The sequence below is a fragment of the Panthera uncia genome, chromosome F2 (assembly GCF_023721935.1).
Source record: "Panthera uncia isolate 11264 chromosome F2, Puncia_PCG_1.0, whole genome shotgun sequence".
Taxonomy (NCBI): domain Eukaryota; kingdom Metazoa; phylum Chordata; class Mammalia; order Carnivora; family Felidae; genus Panthera; species Panthera uncia.
In genome coordinates this window covers 56,735,722-56,748,796 of record NC_064812.1, presented here as the reverse complement: position 1 = coordinate 56,748,796, position 13,075 = coordinate 56,735,722, and the positions used below count along the sequence as shown (strand labels likewise).

At 37.1% G+C, this 13,075-nt stretch overlaps 1 protein-coding gene and 1 long non-coding RNA gene across 2 annotated transcripts in view; one reads left to right on the top strand and one right to left on the bottom strand.

Annotated features, from left to right (window-relative positions):
- Window positions 1-5,911, bottom strand: part of LOC125924599 (uncharacterized) — a 24,319-nt gene extending 18,408 nt beyond the window's left edge. The window contains exon 1 of the long non-coding RNA XR_007458482.1: window positions 5,703-5,911. This is a non-coding gene — a long non-coding RNA (uncharacterized LOC125924599). The remainder of the gene's footprint in view (window positions 1-5,702) is intronic.
- ZFHX4 (zinc finger homeobox 4) overlaps window positions 1-13,075 on the top strand; it is a 181,087-nt gene that overhangs the window by 24,452 nt on the left and 143,560 nt on the right. The window lies entirely within an intron of this gene.

Here is a 13,075-nt window from a genome sequence, read left to right as displayed (position 1 = left end):
TGACAAGAACAGTCTACTCCGTGAATACATCATCTTTTGTTTGTTGTGAAACAGGGGCGATCCAAACACAGTGCGTGCGTGCGTGCATGTGTGTGTGTGTGTGTGTACGTGTGTGTTCTGTTGTCGTTGTTTTTCTGTACAAAACAACAGAGTAGACACATTCTCCCTTAGCATCAGTTGGAAGTCTTCTACTTAACTCAGTTGTTATTTTACATGACCTTTCCCAGCTAGAAATGGTTTTATTCCCAATGGGTGGGGCACAAATAAAAATGTTCATTAAATGGCAAATATACTTTTATCTTTGCTGGAAAAAAAAACTATGCAGATGTAATGAATATGTGCAACTGGTGAACCCCATTTATTACACAACTTGTCTCTGCTTTTTCTAAATCCTAATTACTGGTTAATTTATTTTGTGAGTTTGTTTACTGGATTGGCTTGATCGTCTTGGTTCTTGTACAAACGTAACAGATTCATTTCTATGATGAATAACTTGGTAACTTATTAAAAACTTCTTTTGTCTAGAGGATATTAAAATTCAGAAAATATTGCAAGCCATTAGTCATTGTAACCAGCTCTAAATATGATTACAAAATCCATTTTGCAAGTGTTATCTATTGATTTATACTAGAAATCAGTGATAACTATACTATCAGGAGTCAACCAGCGATTATAATACCTATGGCTTTTCTAATACTATTTCAAACTATAAACACACAGCAAAAAGGGCAGGTTGTGGCTCTCTAGAGCAGGTGCAGGAATTGTTTATTTGGTTTGGACTGGCACTATTCGTTTGGGTCGTTTCTTGAGGTCCAAATTCTAGATTGGTGTCCTGAGCGTAAAAGCCTAAAGATGTAGAGTGAGAATTTGTACCATTGTCCCTGTGATATCAGCGCTCTGTGGATCAACGACAAAAGCGTTAGATTTGGGTTACAGAGTTTGAGGGGAGTGCAAACCCTAATGTAAGATACAAGCTTCTAAGTTGATGGCATTGAGAATATGATACAAAGGATTCATTGTATTATAATCCATACGTTTTGCTCTTCCATTGTCAACTTTTTTTCTGTTGATACCTGACCTATTAAAACTTTTAGAATACCTAGGAGAAAAAAGCAAACATTAAGTTTGTATAAATAATAGATCTCTCGACCCTGGGAGCTATATAGAATATTCATGAACTGTGTTTATATTCACACCGCTCCTCTAACACTTTAAATTAACATGTTGTGAATAGAAGATATAAACGTACAGATTTTTCTATTTTATTAATCTCATGTGGGGAGCTAAAGAGAGGTAGAGTGTTACTGTTTATTTTCTCAGGAAAGGTTGTTTAATCTAATTGTTTGATGATTATTTAAACGTGCGTGTATATGTGTGTATTAAGTTTATCTGTTCACTCCGTGAGTATGAGTTGATCACCCTCACTATCTGCAGAGCAATTTGCTAAGTGTCAGAGTTACTCTTGAAGTTCCTTTTCAGGGAGAGTTGGATATTGCCTTCGAATGTATAAAAACCAAATGAGATAAAAGCTTGTTTATAAAGAGGGCTTTAAAGCAGAGAGAGCTTTAGATCCTAGAACCAAAGGATGTATGTACTCTTCCCTTAAAAATGTTGTAAAATCATATAAAAATTTACTTTTTCCCCCACTGTTCATTATTTATCTCTTAAATACTCAAGTGTCTTTGTAGTGTAGTGTCTAAAAATGGTAAGCCAACAAACAAAAACACACTTGGAACAAAGTTACCTTGAATTAAGAGAAGATTGAGGAGATAAATATTTGAGCTGTCGAAACTTGGTGTTGGACAATCCAACTATATTATTTTGCATTATCCTTCAAGGAGCATTCATTATCCCTAGTAGTAACTAGATAAGTACTCCAGAATAGGAATGTGTTGAGGTTGCCTTCTCTAAACTGATTTATAGAAACTGTATGAGTGAGATATAGAGGATTTTCAAGTGTAGTGATGAGAATATTAGCAAGCTTGGTCGGCTTGTGTCGGCAAAATGAAATTGCTTCATAAGTAACATTAATTGCTTTTAAATGAGAACCTAACAAATTGGCCTGGGCCTGGGAAAAAAAAAATGATGGTCTGTAATAGGCTAAAATATTAAAATTAGAGTTAAAATAGTTTCTGAGTTAATGACTAGACAATAATCTCCTATATAAAATTCATTTTCATTAGGAGTTTAATTTACATCATTTTGCATCGTGAATTATTCAGACTTTAAGGGAAAGTGACAAGTAGCAGTTATAAGACAAATACAGAGCTGTGAGAAAACAGCTTTTCTCGTTATTGACAACATATTGATTCATAACACTCTAAATGCGGTTATGTGTCAGTTCGATTTGAATAGACCACTTTACCTCTTGCGTTGTCAACCTGGAGCAGTATTACTAAAAGAAGTGTGTGTCCTTATTTCAGTTTAAGGAGGTTAAAGGTTAAAGGTTGAGGGTGAGCTTGAAAGCATCATCTGCCTAGCTGCTTAACTTTAAACTGATCAATTTAATGAAAATCTGTTTTACAGATGTTGTTTTAATGTATTTGGCAGGATTTAGGCAGCTTTAACATTAGACGTATGCTAGTAAAAATTATTTCTTTATTTGACCAGAACAACACCTTTCCTTTTATGTTTAAGGTAGAAGGCTTGCGGGTTATGGTATTTTGGCAAGGAACCCAGAGGCAGAATGTGTTGATGATCTTTCCATCTGGACTCAAAAAAAGAATACCTTTATGCCTATTGCTAACGATGACTGCAAAAACAAACAAAGCTGTATTCATTTTTTGGCAGTATTATTTTCCTTAGAATTTTTTTTAAAAAGGAATTTTGTTATTGTTAAGGAACCTTTACTCTTTTCTTCAAGCAGAGTTCTCTGAAGCGCTAAGTTAAGCACTATTAAATTTTGATTTTTTTCCTCCAGAAATTTTAACGATGAAGCAAACTTGGTCTAGGAAATTAAAACAATAAAATGAAACTACATACTGCCCTTAATCTTCTCTTTCAATGTATAAAAGTACTTTTAAAGTGAGGTTAGTAAATGATAAGTGAGAGATAGCCACAATCAGGGTTGTAAGGTAAAGTGGGCCTGTGTGTGTATTTTCATCTACATCTAGATTGAGATATAATGCAAAAGCAGTGTTTCTTAGCCAACCACTTTATTGTGTTTGATTATATTCTTCTAATCTCACACTTTTGCATCCTCTACAGATTTCTGTCAATTGATAATCATATAATATGTCCTCAATAATATTTGTAGGATCAATACATGAATCCACTGAGCTATGTATTAAAAACAAAAACAAAAACCTTTACTTCCCACCCTCCTTTTTAAAAATGCATTGCAGTTGGTCTACCCCTTAAATGATCCCAAACTTTTCCTAAAGAGTAGAGTAAAAAGATATAATGAAAGCCACTTAGCACTACCCGTTCAAACCGAAGAAGAACAAATATGACTTTGGCCATATTTCAGTTTTACAGTTAGTTTACCTTGGGCTCAGAACCGACAAGACTTTTCCAGGCAGCTGATTGGTCTGCCCCCATCCTATGCAGGGCTTGAAAATCCTCTTGCCACACCTGTAATTCAGCTGCTCTTATAATATTATATGTATTTTTAAGTGAGGTGTTCACAGCTTTGCTGGTTCAAAGTCAAAAGCTTAATTATACCCGCCTTTTTTCTTCCTGCATCTGCTAGTAGTGAAGCAGAATAGTCTGTCTGAATTCCATAATGCTGTTTTCATATTTGGATTTCAAATTGGCTGAGAGCAGTGAATGAATCTCTTGTCTCCATGGTGAGCAAAGGAACACACGTGGGATTTAGTCCTAGGTAACTTTTAGTGTAACATTCCCCCAAGGAACATTTTTGGAGTTTTCTCATTAGCCATGTTATGGATGAAAGCATCCGGGTTAAGAACTAAAATCAAGGTGTGGGGGAGGGTCACAGAAGAGAATGCAAGGAGCCACGTTGGGGAAAGTATGTGGCAAGGAAATAAAAAATGGAATAATTAGCTTCACCTACCATTTTGCCTCTCTTTTTTTTTTTTTTTACTAGTAGGAAATAATAACCCGATCAGTTTGGAATTAACAAAGAATCACAAGCATTTTCATTTCAATAGGCCTGAGTCCAACTTTGCAATTTAAAATCAAATATACCAGATATGTACCGTTTCAATTATTGAACTGTCATTGTCCCGGTGTGATGGTAAAGGAGGTCAGGAGATTGTGTGGTGCACATTTGCATAAAAGTCATTGTGCAGAAGGAAATTGGAATATGTGTGTGTATCTACGAAACCCAAACAGGTTTCTCTTAATCTTATTCTAGTCATTTGTTTAGATGAAGAAAGCTGTTTTCAGAGATAAACAAAAGTTATTCTTTTCTGCTGCTAAACATTAACCTGAATATGGAAATTTTTACACTTTTTGTATTAGTTTCAGATTTATGTTCCTTTTGAGGTTGAAATGCAGTGTGAAATTTAATTCCAGTTGTAGGATTTCTCTTTAAAAAAGTAATCACAACTCAAATTATTCTATTGTATTCTCATATAAAAAGACATGCTTGCATAATACTTACAACTAATAAATACGCAGATCAAATGGAGAGGAGCTGGTTAGCTAATAGCAACTAATAAATCACTGGTGTTTTCAGATCGCGATGTAATTGGCCAGCCCTATCTGCTGTGTCTACTTCTGTTTTTAAGCCTGACATTTGCTGAAGCACAGCCATGTGTTATAACATGACTACTCCAGAGCAAATATGGACTTGCTCCCTGCTTTCATATGGCGAGTAATATATTACACTGTGAGCCTAGCCCCCTCTTTGTATTCCCCTAGAAAAAAGAATGACCCCAAATCTATCTATCCGAGTGTAAAATATGGATGTGAGTGCACATCCACCCCTAAAAGGATTACTGTAGACCAGGCATTAGCAACCTACTACATCCATGTCAGAACAGATGAAATGATTTTTAGTGTCTGAAATTGTTAACAAACCCAGACAAAACTTAAAGGCGGCCGAGTGCGCAAAGGAACCCTCCTACTTTATTTTTGACGTGTCTTTCCTTAACCAGTGCTACCATCTCTCTACACATCAGGCACTCGCTCTTAATGCTCCTCTCTGTTTCTTTGAAACCCTTCCTGTTTTATCCCACCTAGATCTTCTCTTCATGGAAATGCTCCAGGTTGCAAGATTACCCATCTAATTCCCCAAAGAAAACTAGCATTCCCTTAATTAAGGGGAAAAGAAGCCTTTTCGTAAAAGCAGAATAGCGCATCCAAAGGTGTAAATGACTTTCAGGTCTTTCCCAGGGTGCATTTCGTCTTAAAAGAACTGCTTAATCTGGATGAATTTCGAGCGTGTGAGGGGGTGTAGTGACCTTGTCAGGGATGGGGCTTAGGTAGGGCTGTGCCCGACCCTAGGACCTTTCCTCACTCATCTCCTTCTGAACACCGCTACCCCCCACCCCCCCGCCCACACACACACATCGTAGTGCTTCTCGTCTCAGAAACACAGTAAAAAACTTGAGGCTACCATTCACTTCGTTTCAGGACCATGTCAACTCATACTTTGTGATTTATGTTACAGCTTTTGCGTAACTTGTGTCCATTCTGTCTCATGTGAAGTGTAGGTATGGTTTAACCAAAAGTAGTAAATCGCTTATGTGTCACCCACCCTGAGGTCATGTAGGTAATGCAGACGAAGGTGTTACCTCATAATTAATGTGCTCTCCCGGCGTGCTTCTTTGGCTTCCGTTTAATAGTCCCTGTCAGTGGAGCTTGTTTAAAATTGCTGAAATGTTCGAATGGGTGCTGGGATGCCACGCAGTAATGCAGCCAGAGTCATATGTTAAGCAGGCCTCGCGCTGCTGAAAGGGTCTTGGCCCGGGGTGGAGTGAGGAGGAGCTGGCATGTGCATAATGACCATGGTTCTGCTTCCAGAACATCTGGCCTGCCTGAGTTCTACTGGAAATGCTTTACCGAGTTTGCTTTGAGTCTGAGCCTATGCTCAGGCTGAGTTCAATTAGACGTGGAGATTTGTTCATTATTCAGATAATTCAAGCCTTAAAAGGCACTTTTCCCAAATTATCAGTGTATTTCAGGAGAGCTTACGATGATATGATTTATTCGAAAGAGGAACAGCGATGGAGGAACAGCCCCCTATAGCCCTTGAGGAAACATCATCACAGATCCCATGACCTCAGAGCAGTACGGTGCTTGGTATAGACACAAGGGCTAAAGTTCTCTTTGCAGGATGTCTCAGGATATCCTGAATGATATCCTCAGTTTTTCTTCTAATAAATACAGAAACATTGATTGAGCACCTACTATGTGCCAGCTTTTAAAATGTCTCTTGTTTATGGAGACCCATTAACGTGGTAGGATGTAAGCCATCTGCTCTGAGGTGATGCTTCTGAACTCAATCTGTTCTCCAGTGTGGCAAGGATATTAATAAAATTAAGGGCTGAACCCCATACACTAGCCATCGAAAGCTTCCAGGAATTTTTTCAACAATGGTTGGTCAAAGGACTGAACGTGACTGCTCTCTTAACTTAGGTCATCAGTCATTGTAGAGCAATGTCACTTGATTATCTTGACTTCCTCTTATTGCTCTCTTACATTGGAAGACTTTATTGACCAGTTTCAGGCAAGGGTTACAGTGGGAATTTTAGGGCAGTATAGAGCTTTTCTGTTAGTTGAGACATTTATGTTCTTCATGCGTAAGGATGCTGGATGCATTACCTGGAAAAATGAAACAGAAAACCACTTAAAGGATGCAAAATGTCAGATTACAACTTCAGTCAACCTTCTTATAGGATCAGGGTGATGATTTAGTTCGATTCTTGAAGAACCTTTGTAAGTTCAGTTTATAATACTGTCAGAGTTCTGCTTAAAGATGAATTATTACAAAGACCAGCTTGTTACGATCATAGATAATAGCAATTGTGTGTGGCAATGTTTTATTTCACTCAGTTTCATAATCTTATATTAATATTCTAGTTCTCTTATCTTTAAGGAGAAGTACTTTTGTAGCATTGAATACATTACTTACATATATTGAGAATGTACACATAAATATAAAAGTATCTTGAGACCATACTCTTAATACTTCATTGATTCAGATCTTCCCAAAGCCTTTCTTTCACTGAAAATGTCATAGAATATGCATCTCTCTTTTCTTGTTGCTTACGGGATAAATGTCAAGGTTATATTTTCCCATTAGGCAATTTTTAAAGAGCAATGTACAGGAAGGTTAAGGTTGAAGAATTCTTTGTCTCTGGTTATCTGCTGATAAAATTAGTGAAATGCAGAGCTGAAGGTGGAAAGAAATGAGCTATTGGTAGGTTCAACTGTATCACTTAACTCAAATTTGGGAGGGAAGCTTTTAAGGTTTTAAAATATTGATTTTTTTGAGTCCATGATTATGTGTCCTGTGCCAAGAAGAGCCTTGTTTATAAATAGAGTTGGCAAATGACTATCTGTATGTGATTTATGAGATATTGGAAAGAAATCTTACCAAAGATATCCCTTCTTTGGATGCCGGATATTCTGTCAACAGTAAAACCAAACTGGTGATTGACTTATCCATTTATCCATTTATCCATTTAAAAAGAGGACATAAATTGACAATAGTCATAGTAAGTTAGACTTTTCATGTGCATTTTCTCATTTACTCTTCCTAACAGTTATATGTTACTATTCCCATTTTGACATATGGGAACCTGTTACTCAGAACAAAATGCCCTGCTCAAGTCTTCCCCGATGGTAAGAACCTGTGCTGGAGTTCCAGCCCACGTTATGAGGCTTTGCTAATAAGAAAACTTTCTGTTGCACTTGAGGACAGGAGGAGCAGAAAATGGGAGAGGAAACGGAAGGCCTAAGTGCCAGAGGCAAACTTGCCAATTTTGTCTAGGGCTTAATCATTTTGGAGCACACTTTTATTCTTTCAAGTTAGCAGATTCCCTTAAAGATATAGCAGATGCAACGTAATGTAAGAGCTGGCCAGTATGGATGAGGCCAACTAGAGCGATGGACTTAACACCTGTTGGGTCATCTACAAGCTGGAAGGGGAAACCACTGGTCACAATTGTTACCTGAATATCTCCTGTCACAATGAATTCTTTCACGTTAAAAAAAAAACAAACTTCCTTTTACTGGCATTTTTGGGTGTTGGTATATTAAATAGAAAGAACTAATAGAATATTTATCACTTCTAGTGCCTGAGCTCTCAGTGCTTAAGCACCTTTGGAAGCTGCATGAACTCATTCAGGTCACCAGGGTACTTCAGCAGTAATGTACTAAATGGTACCCCTCTGACCTGAAAGAGGGAATGTGTCTCCCTAAGCATTTAACTTCCTAAAGAGGAACAACTAAAGCACCGTCTACCCTCTGCCCAGAACTCAATTACCTTTTCCTGACATCCTTATAACTGCTGGAGGAAGTGCTGTTCATTTGCTCCTTATTAGAATCTTAAAATATAATCTTGTGTTGAATTATTATTTTCTTTTACTTTTATCTTTCACTTCTTACTTTGATCCATTTTAGTGACAGGATTCCAGAAATTTTCTCTCCCCCATATGTTTCTAATGCACTTCCTTCCTCTCTCTCCTTGAAATTTTGTTAATGATTCCAATGCAAAGCCCCAAATCTTGTTAGAACTATTTGCACTGATTTAACTTAGAGGTACTAGGGGAAATCTGCCTTCCTAAATCTGGCTACCTCTTCCTACAAAAAAGTGTCGGTAGTCGACATTGCTGCAGTTGACCACATTCGCTAATGAAATGTTCTTTTATTGAAAAGAATAGTCTTACTTTTGAAATGACAGAATTGTTAGCAATACAGAAGCTCCCAATACCTATAACTGGTCTGCGTACAGCATGAACGGACAGTCTGATAATTACAATGTGTAGTACCTTTCAAAGGCTTTAAATATTTCTAACTATGCATTTGGCAAGTCTAAAAATAACACTAGCATATATCCTTAGGGCCTAAAATCATTCCCTGTTCAATTGTAAGAAATCAGGTAGCAGGTCTGATTGCCATCACCTCTGAGAGAGAGTCAGTTTACAAGGCTTCTCCTTTAAACTCAACATATATTAGGATTTACCACTGAGTAACTAAGGAAGTGACATCATACATGGGGGAGGGGGAGGATGATTCTTCATTTTCACACCAAATAAATAAAATTGTTTTTAAAAATAAGATCAGCATGCTAAAATATGAATGATGCAACATCAGGATATACCTTTTAGGATTTGATTTGTTTGGTGAATTTATATTATACAGTGTTTTAGAAGGGAGATAACTGTCTCCTACTTACTATATGATATTATTGCGGGAGAAGGGGAGAGAGAGAGGGAGAGAGAGAATCCCAAGCAGGCTCTGCACTGTCAGCACAGAGCCTGATGTGGGGCTCAGTCTCATGAACTGTGAGATCATGACCTGAGCCAGAATCAAGCATCAGACACTTAATCAGCTGAGCCACCCAGGCACCCCAATTATCACTACTTTTAAAGAGAAGCCCCTCAGTGTCCTTTGAGAAATAATTTGGCTAAAAGTAAGTTCTGGGTTATTATTACTTCTTGTTTATTACAATTAAGTCATTAAAAAAGCACATTTGGATGGAACAATTGTACCAAGGTTTCCCATGATGAGTATTCCCCGAGAAGAATAACCAAACAATCAAAGTCATAACTAAGTTCCTTAAAAAATAGACCTAAGGGGAACTCATAAATAACTTTTTTTTTCAGACAAAAGCAGTCTTTGGCTCTCATAATTCCTTAAATATTAGAAAAAGTAAGATGGGCTTTATGAAAAATTATTTAGTTTTTGGAGTGCTGATTCCTAACACAGAGGATAGAATGACTGTCTTTAAGTCATCAGTGCAAAAATGTCTTCCTAATTGCTTAATTTTGTCAATTTAAATGTACATTTCCAGATAGACCTTCAGATATAATATTTACTTACAAGTTTTTGTAGCATATATGAGGTCATTCTATTCCTTCTTATAGAACTGTGGCTACAGTGAAATTGGTACATATAGCACTTTTCCAAATAGTGAACAATGTAATTCTTTATCAATGGGTGTAGAAAAATGTACATGTATTCAGTTCTCATATGTTGAATTATTGAAAAGTCAAGATGTCAGTACTTCAATAATGTTTTCAGTACATATCCAAGGACACCTACTTATACTTATTTTGCTCAAACCCTGGAAAAAACTGCATGCATGCATTTATGGATGTGTGTGTGTGTGTGTGTGTGTGTGTGTGTGTGTAAGAGAGAGAGAAGAATGCAGTATATGAAGACTTACTTTTACAAAATTGATGATCATGAGTTAATCATTAATAGCTACTTATTCTGTTTTTTAGTAAATGGCAAAAATCTCTTCCTGCACATTGCAAGTGTTCTCAGTCTCTAGAGATAATAAACTTTGATGATGTTGCGCAAGACTCATCAGCAAGCACTGAAATCAGTTCTGTATGTACACATGACTAATCAAAGGTTCAGGGATCAGGATATGATTTGGTAAAAGTAATAGGTTCTCCAAAAAGTAAATGGCCTCACTAATTGTGGGAGCACATTAAGCCTTTTTCCCCCGCTTACAAAAGGCCCTCGTCCCCCATTGGAGTAGATACCTTTTCACAAAGCTTTGAGTGCTAAGTGTTTTAAAAAAGTGTCTTTAAAAGCAAAGATGTTTTCAAATTAATGCCTACCTAATCAGTGCTCTATTCTTGTCTTTATCTTAAAGTCACAATAGATACCATAAGACATTTAGACTCAGAATGATCCTTGAAATTCAGGGAATTGGGTAACCAGAACAAGTATCTTCAAATATCTTAAGCTGATCAACTGTGGGAAATTGATGGAATAAGACAACAATCTTATTAAGCATGAAATGATATAGGAAAATGTGACTAAAAGTTTCAAGAAATCAGTTCTAAATTAGAAATGGAAGGAACTCAAGTTATATGCTACAAAATCTACCATGTGAACAATGCAATGAATGTTGAGACCACTGTCTTTTGCTTTGCCTTTTTAAACAAAATTTGCATATACATTAATACAAAATTGATATATAATTTATATTTATTGAATGCAATTGGCATATAATTCATATTCCATGCTCTTAAACCACTTAAATTATACAATGAAATGTTTTATTTTTAAAAATAATCTCTATGCACTACATGGGGCTTGGACTCACAATCCCAAGATCAAGAGTCTCATGCTCCACTAGCTGAGCCAGCCAGGGGTCCCACAATGCAATATTTTTCTAGGATATTCAAAGAAGTATGCACCCATCACCATCATCAATTTTGGAACATTTTCAGCACTCCAGAAAGAAATCCTGTCCGCTTTAGTCCACCCCCACTAATCCCAAACCCCCTTTCCTGGCACTAAGCAACCATTAATTGCTTTCGGTCTATATAGATTTGCCTAATCTGGATATTTCATGTAAAGGGAATCATGCTATATGTGACACTTTATGACTTATTTCTTTCCTGTAACATAATATTTTCAAAATTCACCCGTCTCGTAGTATGGATCTATATTCATACCTTTCTACTATGGGATTTCCATTGTATGGATAAACTGCGTTTTATTTATCCTCTCATCAACTGATGGGCATTTGAGTTATTTCCACTTTTTGGTTATTATGAATAATGAATAATGATGCTGTGAACATTTGTGTACAAGTATTTATGTGGGCATGTGTTCTCATTTCTTTTGGATGTATACTTAAGTGTGGCATTGTTGGTTTACTAGGCTGTCTTTAATGCCAGTCAGTGCTTTTTTTTTAATGTTTATTTATTTTTGAGAGAGATTGAGCAGGGGAGGGACAGAGAGACAGGGAGATGGGATCTGAAGCCAGCTCTGTGCTGACAATAAAGAGCCCCATGTGGGGCTTGAACTCACGAACCCCGAGATCAAGACCTGAGCTGAAGTCAGATGCTTAACCAACTGAGCCACCCAGGCACCCCACTGCCAGTCAGTTCTTATTTTGTATCTGGTCAGCACCTTCTTTATCCTTTAAAGAATATTACGATTTTTTGTTTTTGTTTTTGTTTTTTTCCAATCACCCAAACTTATTCATCTTCTGCTTTGGCCAACAAATTCAGTGAGAAAATTAAACCTAACATTTACTGAGCACTTATTAGGTGGCAGAAAGTCTTCTAAGTTAAAAAAGAATAACTCATTAAATCAAACAGCAACCCTATTAGGTAGGCACTATTATTATGCCGATTTTGAAGATGAGGAACTAAAGCAATGAAAGCTTAATTAATCTAATGCGATGTAGCTGGTGAGAGTGACAATGGAGTCTGAGGATTTGAACTGAGATTGCCTGGCTCCAGCACCCATGGTCTTAAACAGGACACTGTGTCACAGGGAAGATCTTACATGGAGAAGGATACCTGGAAAGGAAGGCCTTGTTTGGGGCAGAAGGGATGGAAATAAGAGTGTAACCATAATTATTGATCTTCAAAAAGAATATGAATCCCCTGAGAGAGAAAAAGAGGTAATTGTGAGATAGATAGAGATGGAGAGACTTTGAGAAGTGTAGTGATGGAGAGCAAATTAGAAAAATCACTGATAACAGTACATAGTTCTTTTTTATGTCAGAATGTAAACTATTTGGTTCATACAATGTTCTCTGAAAAATATCGAGAACTGAGCTCTCCATATTTGTAGGAATGAAAAATTGGTCTACTTTATAGTAACGTAAATTTACTGAAAGACATTTTGTTAGACTGATGTTCTAGTAATGCACAAAAGCTTGTTTGTTCTCATTTGTTAAAAACACACTGTGCTGAGGGGCGCCTGGGTGGCTCAGTCGGTTAAATCTCCGACTTGGGCTCAGGTCACCGTCTCAAGGTTCATGAATTCAAACGCCACGTCGGGCTCTGTCCAGACAGCTCGGAGCTTAGAGCCTGCTTCAGATTCTGTGTCTCCCTCTCTCTCTGCCTCTACCCTGCTCATACTCTCTCTCTCTCTCTCTCTCTCTCTCTTTCTCTCTCTCTAAAATAAATAAACATTAAACACACACACACACACACACACACACACACACACACACACACTC